The 17213-nt window shown below is 44.0% G+C and overlaps 1 protein-coding gene across 2 annotated transcripts in view; it reads left to right on the plus strand.

Annotated features, from left to right (window-relative positions):
• Positions 1 to 3375: 3375 nt before the first annotated feature.
• The window catches only part of sema5a (sema domain, seven thrombospondin repeats (type 1 and type 1-like), transmembrane domain (TM) and short cytoplasmic domain, (semaphorin) 5A), a 159242-nt gene continuing 145404 nt past the window's right edge, over positions 3376 to 17213 (plus strand). Inside the window, exons 1-2 of one of the 2 annotated variants that reach the window (XM_080417173.1) lie at positions 3376 to 3815; positions 16490 to 16572. The gene's annotated coding sequence lies outside the window, so the exon portion shown is untranslated. The remainder of the gene's footprint in view (positions 3816 to 16489; positions 16573 to 17213) is intronic. The other variant, XM_080417172.1, reaches the window with a different exon arrangement.

The following is a 17213-nucleotide window of genomic DNA, read 5'->3' on the forward strand; positions in this document are numbered from 1 at the left end:
TAGTTTTTTACATATTTTTGTTGTAAGATTTTGCTGATTTTATTTTACAAAAGACGTATTATTTTAAAGTCCTATATAAATTACATTATTATTATTGTTCTGTTGCTTTGTTAGCAAACTGGTTTGTCCTTCACAAGCAGCAAAATGTTGGTATGGGCTGCGCATGCATGGGACCCATTCGGTGAGCATGTTTAATTCACGTAGTATGTATGTGTGATCGCACTCCTTTATACACATTCGATATGCTACTAGCATTATTATAGCATTGTTGGGATGTTAGAAATAGCGTAGTTGATTGGCGCTGCCAGGAGGGTGTGTGTAAGCCCCTCCGAGCCTCAGCCCACAGGGCACGTTAAGGCCCTGTCTATTGAGGCCGTTAATTCAGCCCTGAGTATATGGATTATAGAATGTGCAGTAAGGTATACACATATGCATAAATACACTTATATATGTGTATTAGTTCACAGTGTTCACAGTGTGTTTACAGATTTAATTCCTTCTTTTTTTTTTGGTCCTTGTTCATGGCTCAGTCCGTTATTCGGTTGTTGTTTGCCCTTCAATGCCTTTTTTCCTGCTCAAGCACCATATTGTCATAGTCTAGCTCCCTTTGTTACGCTTAGCCAACCGCACCACCTTCCATAGGACTTGCAGATCCTTGGAATAGCCACTCCCATATCATACAGGGATGGCCCCCATCAGGAAGTTCTCTGAGACGGCATGAGCATTGTCTCGCCTTCTTTTCCACCGTCTCTGAGTCTCTAAATCAATACCACATCTTTGAACCATATTATTCCTTGGTGGGTCTGACACACATCTTTGTACCATCATTTCTTGTTTGGTTTGACACACACTAAATAGTTCACATTATAAAAGGAATGTTCAAGGTTCTTTTTTGTTACACCTTGTGTACAGGCATTTAAGATTAACATTGCAGCAGCATAGTAACATTGATGGAGCAATTTTCCAAGTGGCATCATATCATTCCTTGGTTGGGGTGACTACTACAACTTTTTATGATTCTGTGAGCTTTACTGGGGTGAAACTGCACAGTTAGGCTTATATACTGTACTGTGATGCTACATAATGTTTTGTCTGCTACCCGTACTAACTTTGGCACTTCACATCTTCATCTGGCTCTCCTGCTGTTTTTAGGAGGCAGAGCTGTTCCCTCTGGAGTTGACATTTGACAACAAAAGAAAAGGTTACCCACATGTTTCCCAGATCAATGCAGAGTCGAAGGGAGACGGCTTGAAATTTTAATTTCAGCTTTACTTTCTCCCATTGTGAGAGGCTGCATTATTATGAAAATCACCTGATTTGAATTTAGATGTGGGTCGCTACTCAGCAAGGCACTTTCCTGAAAATGCAGAAGCGTATTAACCGTCTATTGTTGACTGGATTAAATGTGTCTGTCAAACAGACTGTCTCTGTGATATTATGCCATCAAAGCTGTGTTCATGAGTGTTTGGGCCAGGCGCCTCAGGCTGTTCAATTGCTGGGGGATAAATGATTGAAGTGAAGATGTTACACAAAGACGTGCTCTGCACACGAGGCACGCTGCGTGTTTAAACTGGCAAAATAATTGTATGAATTGGAAAAATTAAATAATAATAGAGAGAATGGCCTCTCTCTCTCTCTCTCTCTCTTCTTTATATATATATATATATATATATATATATATATATATATATATATATATATATATATATATATATATATATATATATATATATAATATTATATGTAATATAAATAATAATAATATAATATAAACATATTTTTTAATGTTTTTTATTTATTTATTAATCTTCTTTCCTATTGGCCCCTCTGGTGCCCTCTGGTGGCTCCACTTGGGGCCATGGCCCCCACTTTGAAAAAACTTTGAAACAAAGTCTTATTTACAAGGAATGGTCTTACTCTGACCTAATAGACAGTGAGTTCTCCCCATTCTCCTCTAAAAGCTATTGAATCAAATTTGTTTGATTTGATAGAATCAACTATTCCTTGCCTCTCTATCTATCACTTTATCATGCTCTCACTCAGACAAGTGAAGTTTCTCAAGTGTAGTATTATTTATCTTGTGTATATTGAAAATAGAATACAGAAGTATTTTTTATTGTATTTTCATTTGTATTCTCCCCACTGCAGAGAGTGACGCTCTCTGGCATGTAAAACAATACCAAACTTGAAGTAGCAAATTTGCATGGATAGTGACTGGATTGGTCTCTCATTTTGTTATGGGCCAGCCCATCAAAATACCAGCAATACCGACAGCGACAGTCAATGAAGTTTCAATAATATGATTTAGAAGGCCATTTTTACTCCACCTGCAGGACAGCTGTGTGCGGCTGGCTGCTGGCTGCCACGTCTCCGCGGAGAACAGAACAGTGATGCTAGTGGAAGGGTAACTGGAAGTCTCGCCCCAACACACAGTCGCCCTGGGGCAAATCCGGCAACCTCGGAACGGTCACCACCTGGTATTCCTAAACGTAACCTCAGTAGACTATGCCTAAACCTATAACCTTATTCCTAAAAGTAACCTCAGTAAAACTATGCCTAAACCTAACCTTATTCCTAAAAGTAACCTTAGTAAAACTACGCCTGAACCCAGTGGTGTGTTCCAGGTTTTTTCAGAGGGATACGATAATAATTCCCTGCACGACATGCACATGGTCGGGGAGATATGCTAGCGCGTTTTCAATGGATGAAATGGTTAGTAGAGGGCTACGCTTGGCTATGCTTGGCTCCGAAAATGTTCACACTACATAGTCTAAGTGCTTAATGCCAACATGTCGTCACCATGGGGGGCGTAGCATAGTATAGCTGCAGACATACTGGTGGGGGGCAATGTTAAGTCAACCTGTTTATACCCCACAAAGATGTCCGCTGCTACCAAAGGACAGTTGTTGACGCCCCCTTCAGGATTTTCAGTCAAACAGTGCTAAAACCTAAACTAATTCCTAAACTTAACTTAAAACTATGCCTAAACTTATTTCTAACCTTATCCTCTGTAAAACAAATACAAGAAGAAAATGGGGGCGAGCGTGTTTTGGGGCGAGCGTTCTGGTTACCAGTGGAAGTAGTGGACGCACAAAGTGTGTTGCTGCGCGCGCGTGTGTGTGTGTGGTGTGCCGTGCGTGTATGTGTGTGGGGGGCGCGCACGCACTGATTCTCTTGCCAGCAGCAGCAGCAACAAATCCTGCCGCTATGTGCGGCACTGCGCGCAGCACTTGACACATCGCGTCACGCACGTCCACTCCGATAGGATTACGAGTATCCAGCTTTAAAAAAAAAAGAAAGAAAAAAAACGAGTATCCAGCTTTGAATGAATTTAGTTGTGAGAAAGTTCTTTTTTTTTCTCCCGTGCGCGGCTCGCCTGCTTCTTTCTTTCTTTCTCTCTTTCTGGCCGCGTCCCTGTCAGACAGCGGCATTGTCTCCGGGGCGCAGCGCGACACTGGCGGTGTCCGGTTTCACATCCAGCGCAGCTGAGGAGCTACGCGCACGGCTGACTGACTGACTGGCTGGCTGGCTGCTTGGGGACACAGTAGAGCAGAAATACACTACAGCGCTCCGCAGGGGAGAGGAGACTATAGGGACACACAGGAGAGAGAGAGAGAGAGATAAATCTCTACGCACTCTGTGAAGGACTGAGGAGTTAACGGACAACAAACGAAAACGAGGATATTTTTTTGTTTACCTTCACATTTTTTATCACCTTCATTCCTGTTTCTCTGAAGACTCTTTTCTCTCAGTAAAGGGCAAAGACTCGCAGCTTCGTTCCATACTAGATGAACGGGAGTTGGGCACCTCATTTGGTAAGAGACTCATCTTGCATTATTATTAATATACTTACTATCATTATTATTTTATTATACTAAAATAATAACGATAATAACACACTACAGTCCGTGGACTGTAGTGTGTTATTATCATTGTTATTTTAGTGTGCATCCTTAAGACTAGGCTTTTCGTTCGTTTTCCATGTCAGAATGTTTGGTTGATCATCAAGAAAGGATTATCACACAATGTCTAAGCTATGCCAGAAATATGCCCACCGCCCCCCCCCCCTGCGTGGAAATTACACTACGCATAATAACGTTGTTGAAAATGGCTAAAATCATGTTTGGTTTAAAGTTCTACCACGTTCTTCTAAGTTTTTGCCTGGTAATGTTTTGCAATGTTATGCCACTTGGTGGGGCTGGTAACGTTACAGAGCGTGGCCATCGCCAGTCTTCTAGGCTATTATTTTCCATTAAATTCTATGTCGAGGCTATTTGGATGTAGACCTATTTATTTATTTATTTCTGTTTGAATAGCCTAATCTCATGATGTTTAAACTTATGCTATTTGGCCGTCTCTCTTTGGATATGGCAGTGGCATTAATTATTCGATGGCAGCAGGCTGCAGGTGTATAAGCCAATGCTTTTAGAAGAGGGTAGGACTATTTAAACAATACTTTCTATTCCTTAAATATGGAACTTGTTAGCCCCTTTTGGAACTCTGCATACGTTTTTTTTTATTTGGGATACTGTCATCCCACATACAAAAAAGGTATACAGGGTTCTGAACTTCCGAAAGGGGCTAGGAACTTGTGTGGTGACGGGATCTCCCCCCTCAAGTTTAGTGAGAAGTGTGCAGTAGAGACAGCAGTATTTTCCCCCAATTTAGTGGAATTCACATAGGCTGTCCCAAAACAAAATCTTCTAGCAAAAGGTTTAGATCTTTGAGCTAAACCTGCAGGCTTTTAGTTTATGAACTCTCCAGCCCCTGCTAAATAGTCCAATTATTCTACATTGGTGTCAATTTTACTCTGCAGACCTGCTCTGAAAGGGGTAATCTTGTGAGTAGAAAAAATGTCAAACAAACTTTTGCTGTCCTATGCAAAGCACAAGGACACCTTGTTACACTACACAGTAGCGAATTGTAAAACCTGGCCGCCAATAAGCAGCTGAGAAAAAAAAAAGAAATGTGAAAATCTTGCGATTGTGGTGGAAAAACAACCTGACAGCGATATGATGAAAGCCACACATCTAATTACACTATACAGGACCTGACTTTGCAGCTGAACTCAAATGCTTCATGGCCCCTGCGCTTGCCTTGGCATAAGTTCCTAATTGGCCCCCACACAGTATAAGCTTTGATGAATGCTGTTCACCATGCATTGATGTGTTGATTAGTGTGTCATTAACCCAACATAATTGTTCCTTAGGTCAGTCCATTGTTACTATTAAGCAGTGTTTTTTGAGGCAATCATTCGAGGAGCTTTTTTTTTTTACTATGTATATGCAAATTTACAGCCAATACAGCATACAGCATTGAAAGCGGAGTCTCTGTTGTGTGTCATTGGTATTCATACAGACTTGTGGTTGTTTTGTTCTTCTTGGTATGGCTTTCAGGACTTGAAAGCAGCATTGTGATAAACACTGCCAGCCTCTTCTGATCTCGTGGCCTCAAACCCGTCAGGTTGCTGTGGCTGTGAAATCGTGCAATGCCACACACACAATAATGGGGTGAATACGATACCCATTACCCATATATCCTGAGTGTAGATCTATTTCAGAATCACAGAGTTCACCCCTTTATTAGGCTGCAAATGCTAATATCCCTGAGGATGAGACGGAGATGTTGGAAGAAAAGGACGGAAGAGAAATAAGACATGTTTGGAGGGGGAAGATGATTAGAAAGTGCTGAATTGAGAACAGATCTGACATGATACCCTTTTGGCAAAGTTGCAGATTTATATTGCAGCTGAACTACTTTGGGGCATACGGAAACTTTTGCTGCATAGAAAAACAAAGAAATAACATACGACTGGACTGAAAATAGCACTTAAATGTGTGCCCTGTAGCACCATAATATCAGATAAGCACTCAAATGGGTTGTGTGTCTATAGATAAATAGGTGGTAACGCACACTCCTTTCTTTGCCTCTCCTACTCGTCCCCTCCCTCGGAAGAGCAGCGTATGATTAGTGTGTGATTGATATTTTGCCGCCTTGGGAATTTGGCCCACGTGGTGACAAGGAACACCAGCACAAAACATAGCAATTAGTCCCAGGCTGAAGAATACCAGAATGAAAGTGACCCTGGTGCCCCCCTGCCATCAGTACCATGCCACACGGTCACTATGGAAACACATTGAGTGACGAGGCCATTGTTGACCAGCTTTGTGATTCTGCATCTCTCTGAGGTTGAATGCTTAACGCGCTGAAAGGCATTATCATGCATGCGTGTGTGTGAACTGAACTGACTTTACCCTCTGGCCTGCCGCGCTCTAAACGGACCTCTTGGTTACTCATTCATCTGACACAAGCAAGAAGGCAGTTTGCCCTCCGTAGACAAAACCTCACACAAGATCATAGAATTCATTGCTGTGCGCCGCTTGGAAACCAAATTTATACACGTATCTCTTACGGCTGGTTCGTTGGTGAAGTGGTTTGCTCTTCTTCCCAGCTGTGTTTTGTCCTCCGCCCGCCACCACCAGCTATTTATACATTGCAAACAACTTTTCCATTATCTCGTCCCCCCTCCTCTTGCTCTCTTGCCACTTCTGATTTGAAGGCCCTAATAGCCCCAGAGTGTCCTCCCACAAGCTGAAGGCCACCCGCCATAGTGTTTATATTGTTTTTAGCATCGTTTAGGGAGTAGCGAATAGCGAGTATATGGGCCGAGAGAGGGAGGTTTTCTGGGCTGGCCGACTTCACTGACCTTTACTGTAACTAGCCCTTATTTTATCTTTGCCCGAGAGGGAAAGTTGTCAGGGTTGAAGTAGGTATGTGTGCCTGTCTTCTCATCCCCTTTTCTTCCTCCTCCTTCTGGGTGATTTACCATGATGGCAGCTACGTTGCTATAGCTACCTTCTCAGTTTCCAGGAGTTCACCGGAGTTTCTGTCAATCACACAGGGAACGTGAAATGTTGGCAAAATGAACCTTTATCAGCAGAAGCCAAAGTGTCGAGATGGTTGCTATAGTGATGGGCAGTAGTTCCAGTCCAGTATGTCGAGTGTACAAGCCTTTTGTCTTCTGTTGTGGATTCTAGTGTTCATTTCATTGGGACGCTGTGCTGTTGTCACGCTGAGCGAACTGAGTTTCAGTCTTTTCACTAAAGGTTGATTCTGGCGGTTTTCTCCGCCTGGAGAGCTGCAGTGTTGTTTCAGAATGTACACAATCATGTAGTAAAATCATACTGCGGACTGAAAGAGCCGAAATGAAGCAAGCAAACACAAAATGCATGCAGACATCCATGTGTGTACACACACACACACACACACACACACACACACACACACACACACACACACACACACACACACACACACACACACACAAATGCACGGTAGTCGTAAAGCGAGCACTGGAGGCAGTGGTAATTTCACACTGCATGCTAAACCGGAGGGGGGACAGGGGCAGGTGTAGAAATGAGGCATTTAGAATGATTTCAGTACACAGCTGAGTAGCAAAGCGGAGGGTGTGATTTTGGATACCTCATTATTTCCGTCGCTGTTTGACTACTAGGATGAAAAATGTCTGGGTTTTGGGTTTTCGTGTCCGCACATCAAGTAGAATTAGATCCACTGTACTCTGCCACCAGGGCTTTGTTACCAGTGCGGACACAGTACATTAGCTCTGTCCCTCGAGCCACCCAGTGCTTCCCAAACGGTGTGCTGAGGCACACTGGTGTGCCGTGAGACAAGTCCATGTGTGGATTTTGTGACAACCACACATTATTATTGCAGTATACAGTATACTATATTAAATGTTGTGAATTATTGTATATACTTTTTATTTACTATATCTAAAAGAAATTGCACCCCCCATTTCCCAAAACGGAGGCAAATACACCCTCTATAATATCCTTTCAACCTGGCATCCTAATTTTGGGCATGTAATTTGATGGGAAATTGTTAAATTCCAGCCTGAAAACCTGCTCCAATAGCTAGCAGCACAATCTGTCTTCAAGCCGTGATGGCTGTACACAAGGAAAGGACGAAGAAGAAGACTATTTGGGTCATCGCTGAATAATCCCCAAAATCCGCTTTCTCAGTTGAGATCGTGTCGGGGGTGGGTCGGTGGTGGTATTATTATTTTTTGATTGATTGAATACTTAATTGGGCAGACATGTAAACAGCACGTGGTACAGTAAGACATTAAGGCTAAAAGGATAACACAAAAAAGTTCTGGGGACTTGTTTCCATTGTGGTCCTGTGAATTATTCAATTCATCAACATAGCGTAAAAACCCTGTCTTCTACCCTGATTCATCCCAAACTAGCAAAGTGTGTTGGAATTAGATGGGTCATGGGCTTAAGGCCGAGTATCGTATCAGTTTGTTTTTGGAGGTCTGAAGCTTATTTTTTAGTGACAGTGAGATGTTGGAGAACCAAGAGGTGCAAGCATTATCAAAATGGCATTGAATGAGGGCTCCAGCTAGAGTCTTGAGAGCACTTGTGTTGACAAAAGAGGAAATGTGGGGTTGAAAGGTTTTATAGAGATGAATCCAAACATTGCAATCCGCTCCAACAGAAGTTGTTATTGTAGTAAAAGATTTGGATCTGGGTAATGTCCTACTTTTCTCCTACGCTTACAAGTTGTTGTGAGGCTGCCACACAGGAAAATACGGTTTTGCTGTGTGGGGAAGTTTGGGCCAAGGGGACGGATGGAGAGTGGTGGTGTTGTGCTATGGAGGGATAGAAAGAAAAGAAGATGGAGAAGAGAGTAGAAATGAAAGAAGACAGAATATTAAAGGGAGGGGAAATGAGAGTCACAAATTACGGAGGAAAATAGAACAAAGGGGAGAAGAGGTGGTGAGGAAGGACGCAAGGAGTGAATGAGGGAGGAGAGAGGAAGAGAGAGGAAGAACGGAAGATTTACAGGATGAGAGAAATAGGACTGAGAGAGAGGTTTTTAAAATGCTTTCAAAACTTGAAAAGAAAGAAAGAGAGAACACGGGAAGCTTTGCTGGTCTTTTGTTTATTGACTGATTGCGTGCCGGAGGGCCATCTGAAAGGTGAAATGAGTGATGGATCATAATCGCACGCACGCACGCACGCACGCACGCACGCACGCACGCACGCACGCACGCACGCACGCACGCACGCACGCACGCACGCACGCACGCACGCACGCACGCACGCACGCACGCACGCACGCACGCACGCACGCACGCACACACACACACACACACACACACACACACACACACACACACACACACACACACACACACACACACACACACACACACACACACACACACACACACACACACACACTCTCTCTCTCTCTCGGCTGTCACCCAACTGTAATTCTCAGCAAGATGGATGACTGTGAGGCGTGAATGAGAGCATCATTTGATCGCTGTGCTCAAGTCGTATATTTCTGGCTGTATAGGAGTGTCTTCTTGCAGGCTGCAGCATGTGCTTCCAAAGTGGCAGAGCCACCAGACTCCCCGCTGTGAGACTTTGACACAGTGTTACCCAACTACACAATTCGGTTAGGTGCATCACACATTTATTAACCACTTAAACCCTATATTCCTCGTTGCCCGGGTCCCCAAAGGGGTCTATACGTGGTCCCTTCCTTTATTGCATCTACGCCAAATCTCTGAAGCCGATCTACAAGCTCACAATGTTTCGCAATGTATTTTGAGCTTGTAGATCTGCTATTTGTGACAAATGTTATGTTCGCCTAATATAACATGCCCAGAATAGGGATGCTAGGGTTCATATTGCTAAGGCGCGTTACGTGTGCGTGCGTGTGTGTGTGCGTGCGCGTGCGTAAATTATACATATATATTTTTAAAGATTTGTTTTGGTGACATTGTATGTTTTATTTAGCCACTTAAGCTGTTCTAGCCCCTAAATTGAATATAGATTTCCCCAGACTTATCAGTGGTCAGAGATCTCTGATGATCGCCTGGCTACTGTACGTGAGACTACTTAAGACCTATATACTGTACTTCGTGGTATTACGAATAACAAGTGGATTGGAACTTGTGGCACAAGTGCACCACCTGGCACCCATATGCGTGTATTGTGACTCTGTCCGTGCCAATGTTTGTGGGCTCCCAATGCATATGCATGAATGCTATTTTGCTATGTTTTATGCAGTAGTTTTCATATCAGCAGAATAGTGGGATATAAATGGGTCAGATTGCGTGTTTAGACTTAATGAATTTCGGGCATGTCTTGGTACAACATGTCGTTCTTTTGATGCAATGTGTTTACTGCCACAGAGCCATACGCTACATGGATCATATTGCTGCAAACTAAGTAAATAAATATGGGAAATCCTTTAATCTCTGGCAACTGAAAACACTTATCTCCACTTTGAAATTGTTCAAAGTGGCAGTGGGCTAATTGGTGCAATAGTTATCTTCTCCCCCCAAAGAAACATTACTCCCCGCTGGCATATCAGGGTGGATTAGGGATCCTCGCTGATTGAATATGAAGCATATATTTAGAGAAGCATAGTATATTCATCTAATCCGACCTTGTATGAAAGTCTGCGATAGCATCTACAAAGATAAACCACTTGTTGTTTTGGCGGCGCATGAAAAATGGGAACGGAACGGAGATGTGGAATCAGATTGAAGGGGAGATATAAGGTGAGAGGGAGTGAGAGACGGAGACAGACAAGAGACAGACAGGCAGACAGAAACGGGAGATTGGGCGGTGCAGATAAAGGTGAAGAGACAAAAACTAAAGTTTCCCAGACAGAAGGTGGGGGGGAGGTGGGGTGTGAGGGGCGGGGAGCTATTCTTTCAGAAAAAGAAAAAGTAAGACAGATGTGGAGAGAATAAGGAGGAAGACACAGGGAGATGGAGGGGAGGGGGTGATAGAGCGATAGAAAGGCACGCAGATAGGCTGGCAGCCCTGCATGACGGCCATGAGCGACATTGTTAAATATACATGGAGGAGTTTCTCTCCAGAGGCGGTGGCCTGGTCGGTCCCTTTATGCAGCTTCCTATGGACTTCATCCGTCAATGCCGCTGAGAGGGGGGGGGTTGGTGGGTGGGTGGGGCGGGGGGGTGATCAAGGAGAGCAGTGGAAGGGCAAGAGAGAGAGCGACAGGGAAATCGCAAGGGAGGGAACGAAAGACGGACCGGGATTTGATGGATTGAGCGAAAGACAACAAGGAGATATGGGAGGAAGAGAGACAAGGAGAAATGGCAAAGAAAGGTGGAGGAAGGAAGAGAATGAAAGAGAGATAGTTAGTTAGTTATTGAAGCGAAAACACACGAAGGCAGAGAGTGAGTGAGACAGTCTGAGGCAGTGAGGTATGATGGAGTGAGAGAAAGGAGGAGAGAGTGTAACGGGAGAAGTGTGTGTGCGTGCGTGCGTGTGCGTGTGCTAGGGTTAGTGTGTGGGGACTGTGGAGAGAGAGAGAGACAGAGACCAATAAAAATGAGGGAGAGACTACAAGAAAGAGTAGGATGGTGAGAGAGAGAGGAAGGGAAGAAGTTAAGATTTTTGGTTTGACATTTCATTAAACACTCCAAGTTTTTCCCAAAAGCTTCTCATGCGCGCGCACACACACGCTCACACACACATACACGCACACGCGCACACACACACACACACACACACACACACGCACACGCACACGCACACGCACACGCACACGCACACGCACACACACACACACACGACTCATGCCCTTCATTTGCCTGTCTAAACTGTGAGTGTGTATGTGTACCTGTGTGTGTGTGTGTGTGTGTGTGTGTGTGTGTGTAGCCTCCTCGGTCTTCGACACAATGCTCCCTCAGTTCTAAAAGGTGAAACCACATCCAGGATGTGTGGTCTGCTCTCTCTACCCAACACAACACAACACTGTGTGTCTGTTTGTGTTCATGCTTGGACAAACCAATCCTGACAGAAGAATGAATGAGCCCCTCAGTGTCTGCGACGAAGACATCGCCTTGTCGACCGCACCTCCGCGCCCGGCCCGCCCGCCCGCGCGCCCGCCCGCCTTGAGCGTCCGTGACACCGCGAGCTGGTCATTCAGAGGTGAAGTGCTGTCGTGTCAGCGTATACGGGCTTCAGGTTTCACGGGGGACGTCCTTGTTGTGGAAAAATTTAAGCGCCTGATGCGTCTATTAAAAGTCGTGCCAGGTATTGTGGATGCTGAGATGTACAGGAGGTATCAGTTACCGTAAAAAAAGAAAAGAAATTCTAGAGTTATTGCGAGGAGTGTCCTTGTTTTTTTTTCACACAGACACTGTAGGTTGGCTTTAATACAGTGGTCTGATTATATTGCTGTTCGTGAAACAAGAGAATGTCTATTCTCCTCCTCCCATTGTGTTATTAAACTCCCCCGAGAAGTGAGTTGTGCTGGAGAGCTGACGCTCTGTATAGCGCTCCTCCTTCCTCCGTGTTGCCCAGGTGGGACTGAAGGGGTTCTGGGACTTCTTTAGATATTCCCTGTGAAGCGCTGTTTTTTTCCCCTGACTCTGGTGCTGCACATTGTATGTTTTTTTTTTTTGCTAGACCCAATGTAAGCATATTGTCGCTGTCGGGTGGAAACCTTGTATGTCCGAGATGGTTACTTTTCAGGAAATGGAAAACAGAACCTGTGTTCCAGTGGATCACAACACGTTGCGATGTGATGCGTTGTGAGCTTGTAGATCTGCTATTTTTGCTACTTTTGCATGACACTCTTGTACAATGAAGTAGGGAATTAATTAATGAAAAAAAAAATTGAAATATGGATATACAAGGTTTTTTCCTGACAGCGATGACACACGCACGCGCACACGCACACGCACACACACACACACACATTAAAACACAAAACTGTACTAACCTGCAGGGTACTACCGCATGTAACTCGGTACAATGCGCCATTGGTTTTCTTGACACCTGGACAGGCATCAATCCCAGTCACCCCCCACCACCCAGCCCCAGCAATTGTACATCCCTGGCAACAACAGACGATCCTGGCAGACGTGACTGAAACACTAGAGAGAGATGGTGAGGGAGAGAGGGACGTGTAGACAATACAGAGTCAGAGATCTGGATATCGACACACATGGATCCACAACAGTACAGAAGAAAAGGAGAGAGAGAGCAGAGAGAGAGACACACACACACACACAGACACAGAGAGAGAGAGAGCGGTCCGATGTGGGGTACCCTTCATGATACGTGGCCTGTATGTAGATGAAGAATATTTATAGTGGTGTGGTGTCTTTCACATGCAGCTCTGTTTTCATGGGTGTGTGTGCAGGCCTCCAGAGGTCAGCAGGCTGTCTCAGAATGGCTGGAAGAACTGGCTCCAGTTTCAGAGGGTGGCTTTCCCAGAGTTCAATCCACTCTCTCTCTCTCTCTCTCTCTCTCTCTCTCTCTCTCTCTCTCTCTCTCTCTCTCTCTCTCTCTCTCTCTCTCTCTCTGCATTCTGCCAATGTGAGACGGACAAATACTGACCCCCTTCTTCCCCTTCCCGTTGACCTCAGCTAGACCTGACCTAACCTTTAACTTGACACTGACTCCTCTGCTGGCCACATGGATAAGCACATTGGCAAAGACATAGGTAACCCCAGTGCTGTATATGCTTGATCTCAGCAGGAGCACAAGAGAAAGATATTCAAATACAAATAAAGAACAAAAATAATAATACATTAAACAACTAGCATTTCATCAGAAATGGACAGTAACGTAGGACAGGTGATCTGTTTGGACTGAACGGACCGCAGTGCCCTGAAGTCAGATGTAGGATGAACTCCTACGCATGCAGGAGGATGAAGTTCATGTCGACCTGAGGCCATGTTCTCTCCCTACAAACACAAGGCTTTGTTTGCCGTTTGTGTGCAGCCGGTTGTTGTCGCTAAAAATACACCCCCTCACCCTGGCCCTCGCATGCACTGCCCGCCCGAAGAATAGACCTGTGCCCTTCCGAAGCAAAGCCGTATGTACTTTGTCCAATGGCTGAGGGCAAGAATGGAAGTAGTTGGTTTATTTCTCTCCTTTGGATTAACATATAAATGTGTTACACGGCTTGGCTGAATGCGCAATTGGGATTGGTCAATAACAGAATTCAGTGGTTTGTTATTTCTTTATAACAGACCACTGCTATGAAGAACAGACTGTTGCTATGGACGGCGAGTGCGCACCTCAATCAATCAATCAATCAATCCACGGTGCTTGGATTTTGCTGTATTCAACAGTACACAAAATAATGTTTTTGAAAACATTTTAGGTTGAGAAATAGGCAGTTCAGAAGGAAGCACGCACATCCCCAAAAAACGTATCAGGTGCTGAACCAAAATACATACATTCGGGAGGAGGTCCGCACAGTAGAAAATGTATTAATAAGTTAGCACATCGTTTCGACCGCCAAGGGTCTTCATCAGGTCTCAAGATAAATAGGGAGTAACATAATATTGATTCATAATTGAGCAACACTTCCTACCAGTGTTTTGCTAGGCATAATTGAATGGCAGTTTTCTTTACTGTAAGCAATGAAATCATTTTGTTGATAAATGTCATCATTTTATTCATTTATTATGTAGCCGTTTAATGAGCAGATAATGAACGGTGAGCAGGTCATTGTTGAGAAATACGAATCAGAATCAGTTTTATTTGTCACATCACAGTCTTACAGAACAAAGCAGTGGGTGAAATTATTTTTTATTCGTGTGCGTTTCTTCTTTTTAGTATTATGTGAGAAGAGAGAGGATAGAGGTAGAGTGAGAGCAATAGGAAAGAGATAGAAAAGAGATTAAATAGAACAAATAAAGATACAGATAGCGTATGTGAAAGCAGGTATTCTGAATGTTTTTTTTTATCATGTTACTTTGAAACATTATCAGGTGAACAAAAGTAGCTGCAGGTACAATGTTTCTTAAGACCAGTTGTTTCAAAGAAGTTTTTTGGAAATGTGAAAAACATATTTCACATGGTTTCAAACCACCTCAGGCAGGCGGTGTTGATGTCTTGTTCAACAGCCGGTTAGAAACTGTTCAGAAATCGAGTGTTCAGGCATTTGATACTGCAATGGAGCTTGCCCGGCCGGTGTCGCAGTAATGGCATCAACAGATTGTGGCTGGGTTGGTAATTGTCCTTGATGATGCGTTGACCTTTGATCATTCACCGCCTCGCATACAATTCCTGGACGAAGGACAGCTCACCCCAACAGGGTGTTTAGACGAGCACATATGGGTGGATGATAAGGTTAGGGTTACAACAAGCGAGTTGGGGAATCTTCGTTGCTTCAAAAACTGTTGTTGTACAAGAGAGAGGCATGCTAGCTAAATGCTATAATAGCATCCAAGACACTGGAAGGTTTGTTTCATTTGGCGGTCAGGAAAGATAGGCCTGTGGTTCTTTTGGTGCATTGTTTGCATATATCTTTATAAAGTGACTTTACAGGTCTGAGAGGAGGCATCCATTCAGAATATTTTAACCCCTCTATCTAAACCCCATCTCTCTCCTCCATCACTGTCCTCTTTCTGCTGTGAAAACCATAATAGGGCCCCTGTGAGGTGGTATGTTGGGGTGACAGGGTACTAGCTGCTGTTTATAAGTATGGAATAACAGCCATGTGGCAGCTCTCTCCATCTCACAATGAGATATACCCTGTAACCTGTCATCATCATCAATGGGGTCCCACACCCACACAGACTCGCACTCAGCCTTGGGGACCCCAATTACAGCCCCACTCCAACAAATATAGCTTTCTTTTTGGCCTGAGTCCCAAAGGAAAAATAAATAAATGAAAGAGCCATTCACCCTTTTGAGTAATTGATAGCTGTGTGTGTGTGTGTGTGTGTGTGTGTGTGTGTGTGTGTGTGTGTGTGTGTGTGTGTGTGTGTGTGTGTGTGTGTGATCTCTTCTCAGATATGTTTTTTTTGTCAGTGGAAGTAATTATTGTAATTTGGCAGGTTTCCCACTCAAATCGTTTCTTCTCACCACTGTGACTCCCACTGTTATTCCTTTGTGCTCCTCACACTTTGTTGATCACACTGCTATTCCTCTCTCACTGTGTGAGTGCGACAGATCAGACACATCCCGCTGAACTCTTGAGATGGAATTAATTGCATTTTTTTTAAATGAAGCTACAAAATACAATCACTTGACTGAGGATTTGGGGGAAGAAAAAAACTCTGAGAATGTAAAATCCTGAGTGTTCGTTTAATGCTGAGAGTTTAGAAATGGAACCTTGCGGGTTCATTTCGGGCCTTTGTGAGAAACCTTACGCCTTACGGGTTCATTTCTGTGTGTAGACAGTTGATTAATCATTGAAAAAAAAACATGTTTTTACAGAATGCTCTCTCTTTTCATTCTCTTTCTCTACCACTCTCTCTCTCTCTCTCTCTGCATCTCTCACACGCACGCTCGCACACACGCACACGCACACGCACACGCACACGCACACACACACTTAATCTAGCTACCTCACCCAGCTACTGCACTGAGCTCCTAATTCCATATTTGCAAGGTGGTAACCTGAAGGTCCTCTGATACGGCTCTAATGGTTGTACCTTAATCTATAGGTTGGTGACCAAGGGTGACCTTTGCTATCGAGTCCCCAAGACTCTGGAACAGCCTGCCTGAGGACCTCAGGCTAGCTAGCTCAGTAAGCACTTTTAAATCTCTTTTTAAAACCATTTATATGAAAACACCATTCTAATTTCTTAAGGCAGCAGCTTGGTATAACTCCAGTTCCATGATTGCTGCTTGTTTATAATTGTTTTCCCTTAGTGTTTTGGTGCTGGTTATTGGTGTTTGCTGTGAATTTGCATTATGTTTCGTTTCACTGAATTGTATCTATATTTCATTTTATTTTACTTGTACAAGCACTTTGTAACCTTGTTATGTAAGGTGCTGTTTGTGTGATGTGCCTTCGTCCCAAAGCAGCCACAGCCAACAGAAACTACCTAAGGAACGATTAGCAATGCTGTTCTGTTGTTTCTGTCTGAGCAATCAGACCACACTGTGGGGTTGCAATGCTACGTCTGGTTCCACTCATGCGTTGTCACAGGCACGTGTGTGCACACACACACACACACACACACACACACACACACACACACACACACACACACACACACACACAGGGGCACTCATCCACGCTTATGCAGTCCTCAGTGGCACACACGGTGCAAATTAACTCAGGGGGGTGGTTTAAGTTGTGACTTTTTAAAATCACCCGCACATGATGCAGATAGTGTGCAGATAACACACTCGCATTTTGTTGAACATGCTCATTCTCACAAA

Source organism: Gymnoscopelus braueri (assembly GCF_963280865.1).
Source record: "Gymnoscopelus braueri genome assembly, chromosome: 21".
Classification (NCBI taxonomy): Eukaryota; Metazoa; Chordata; class Actinopteri; order Myctophiformes; family Myctophidae; genus Gymnoscopelus; species Gymnoscopelus braueri.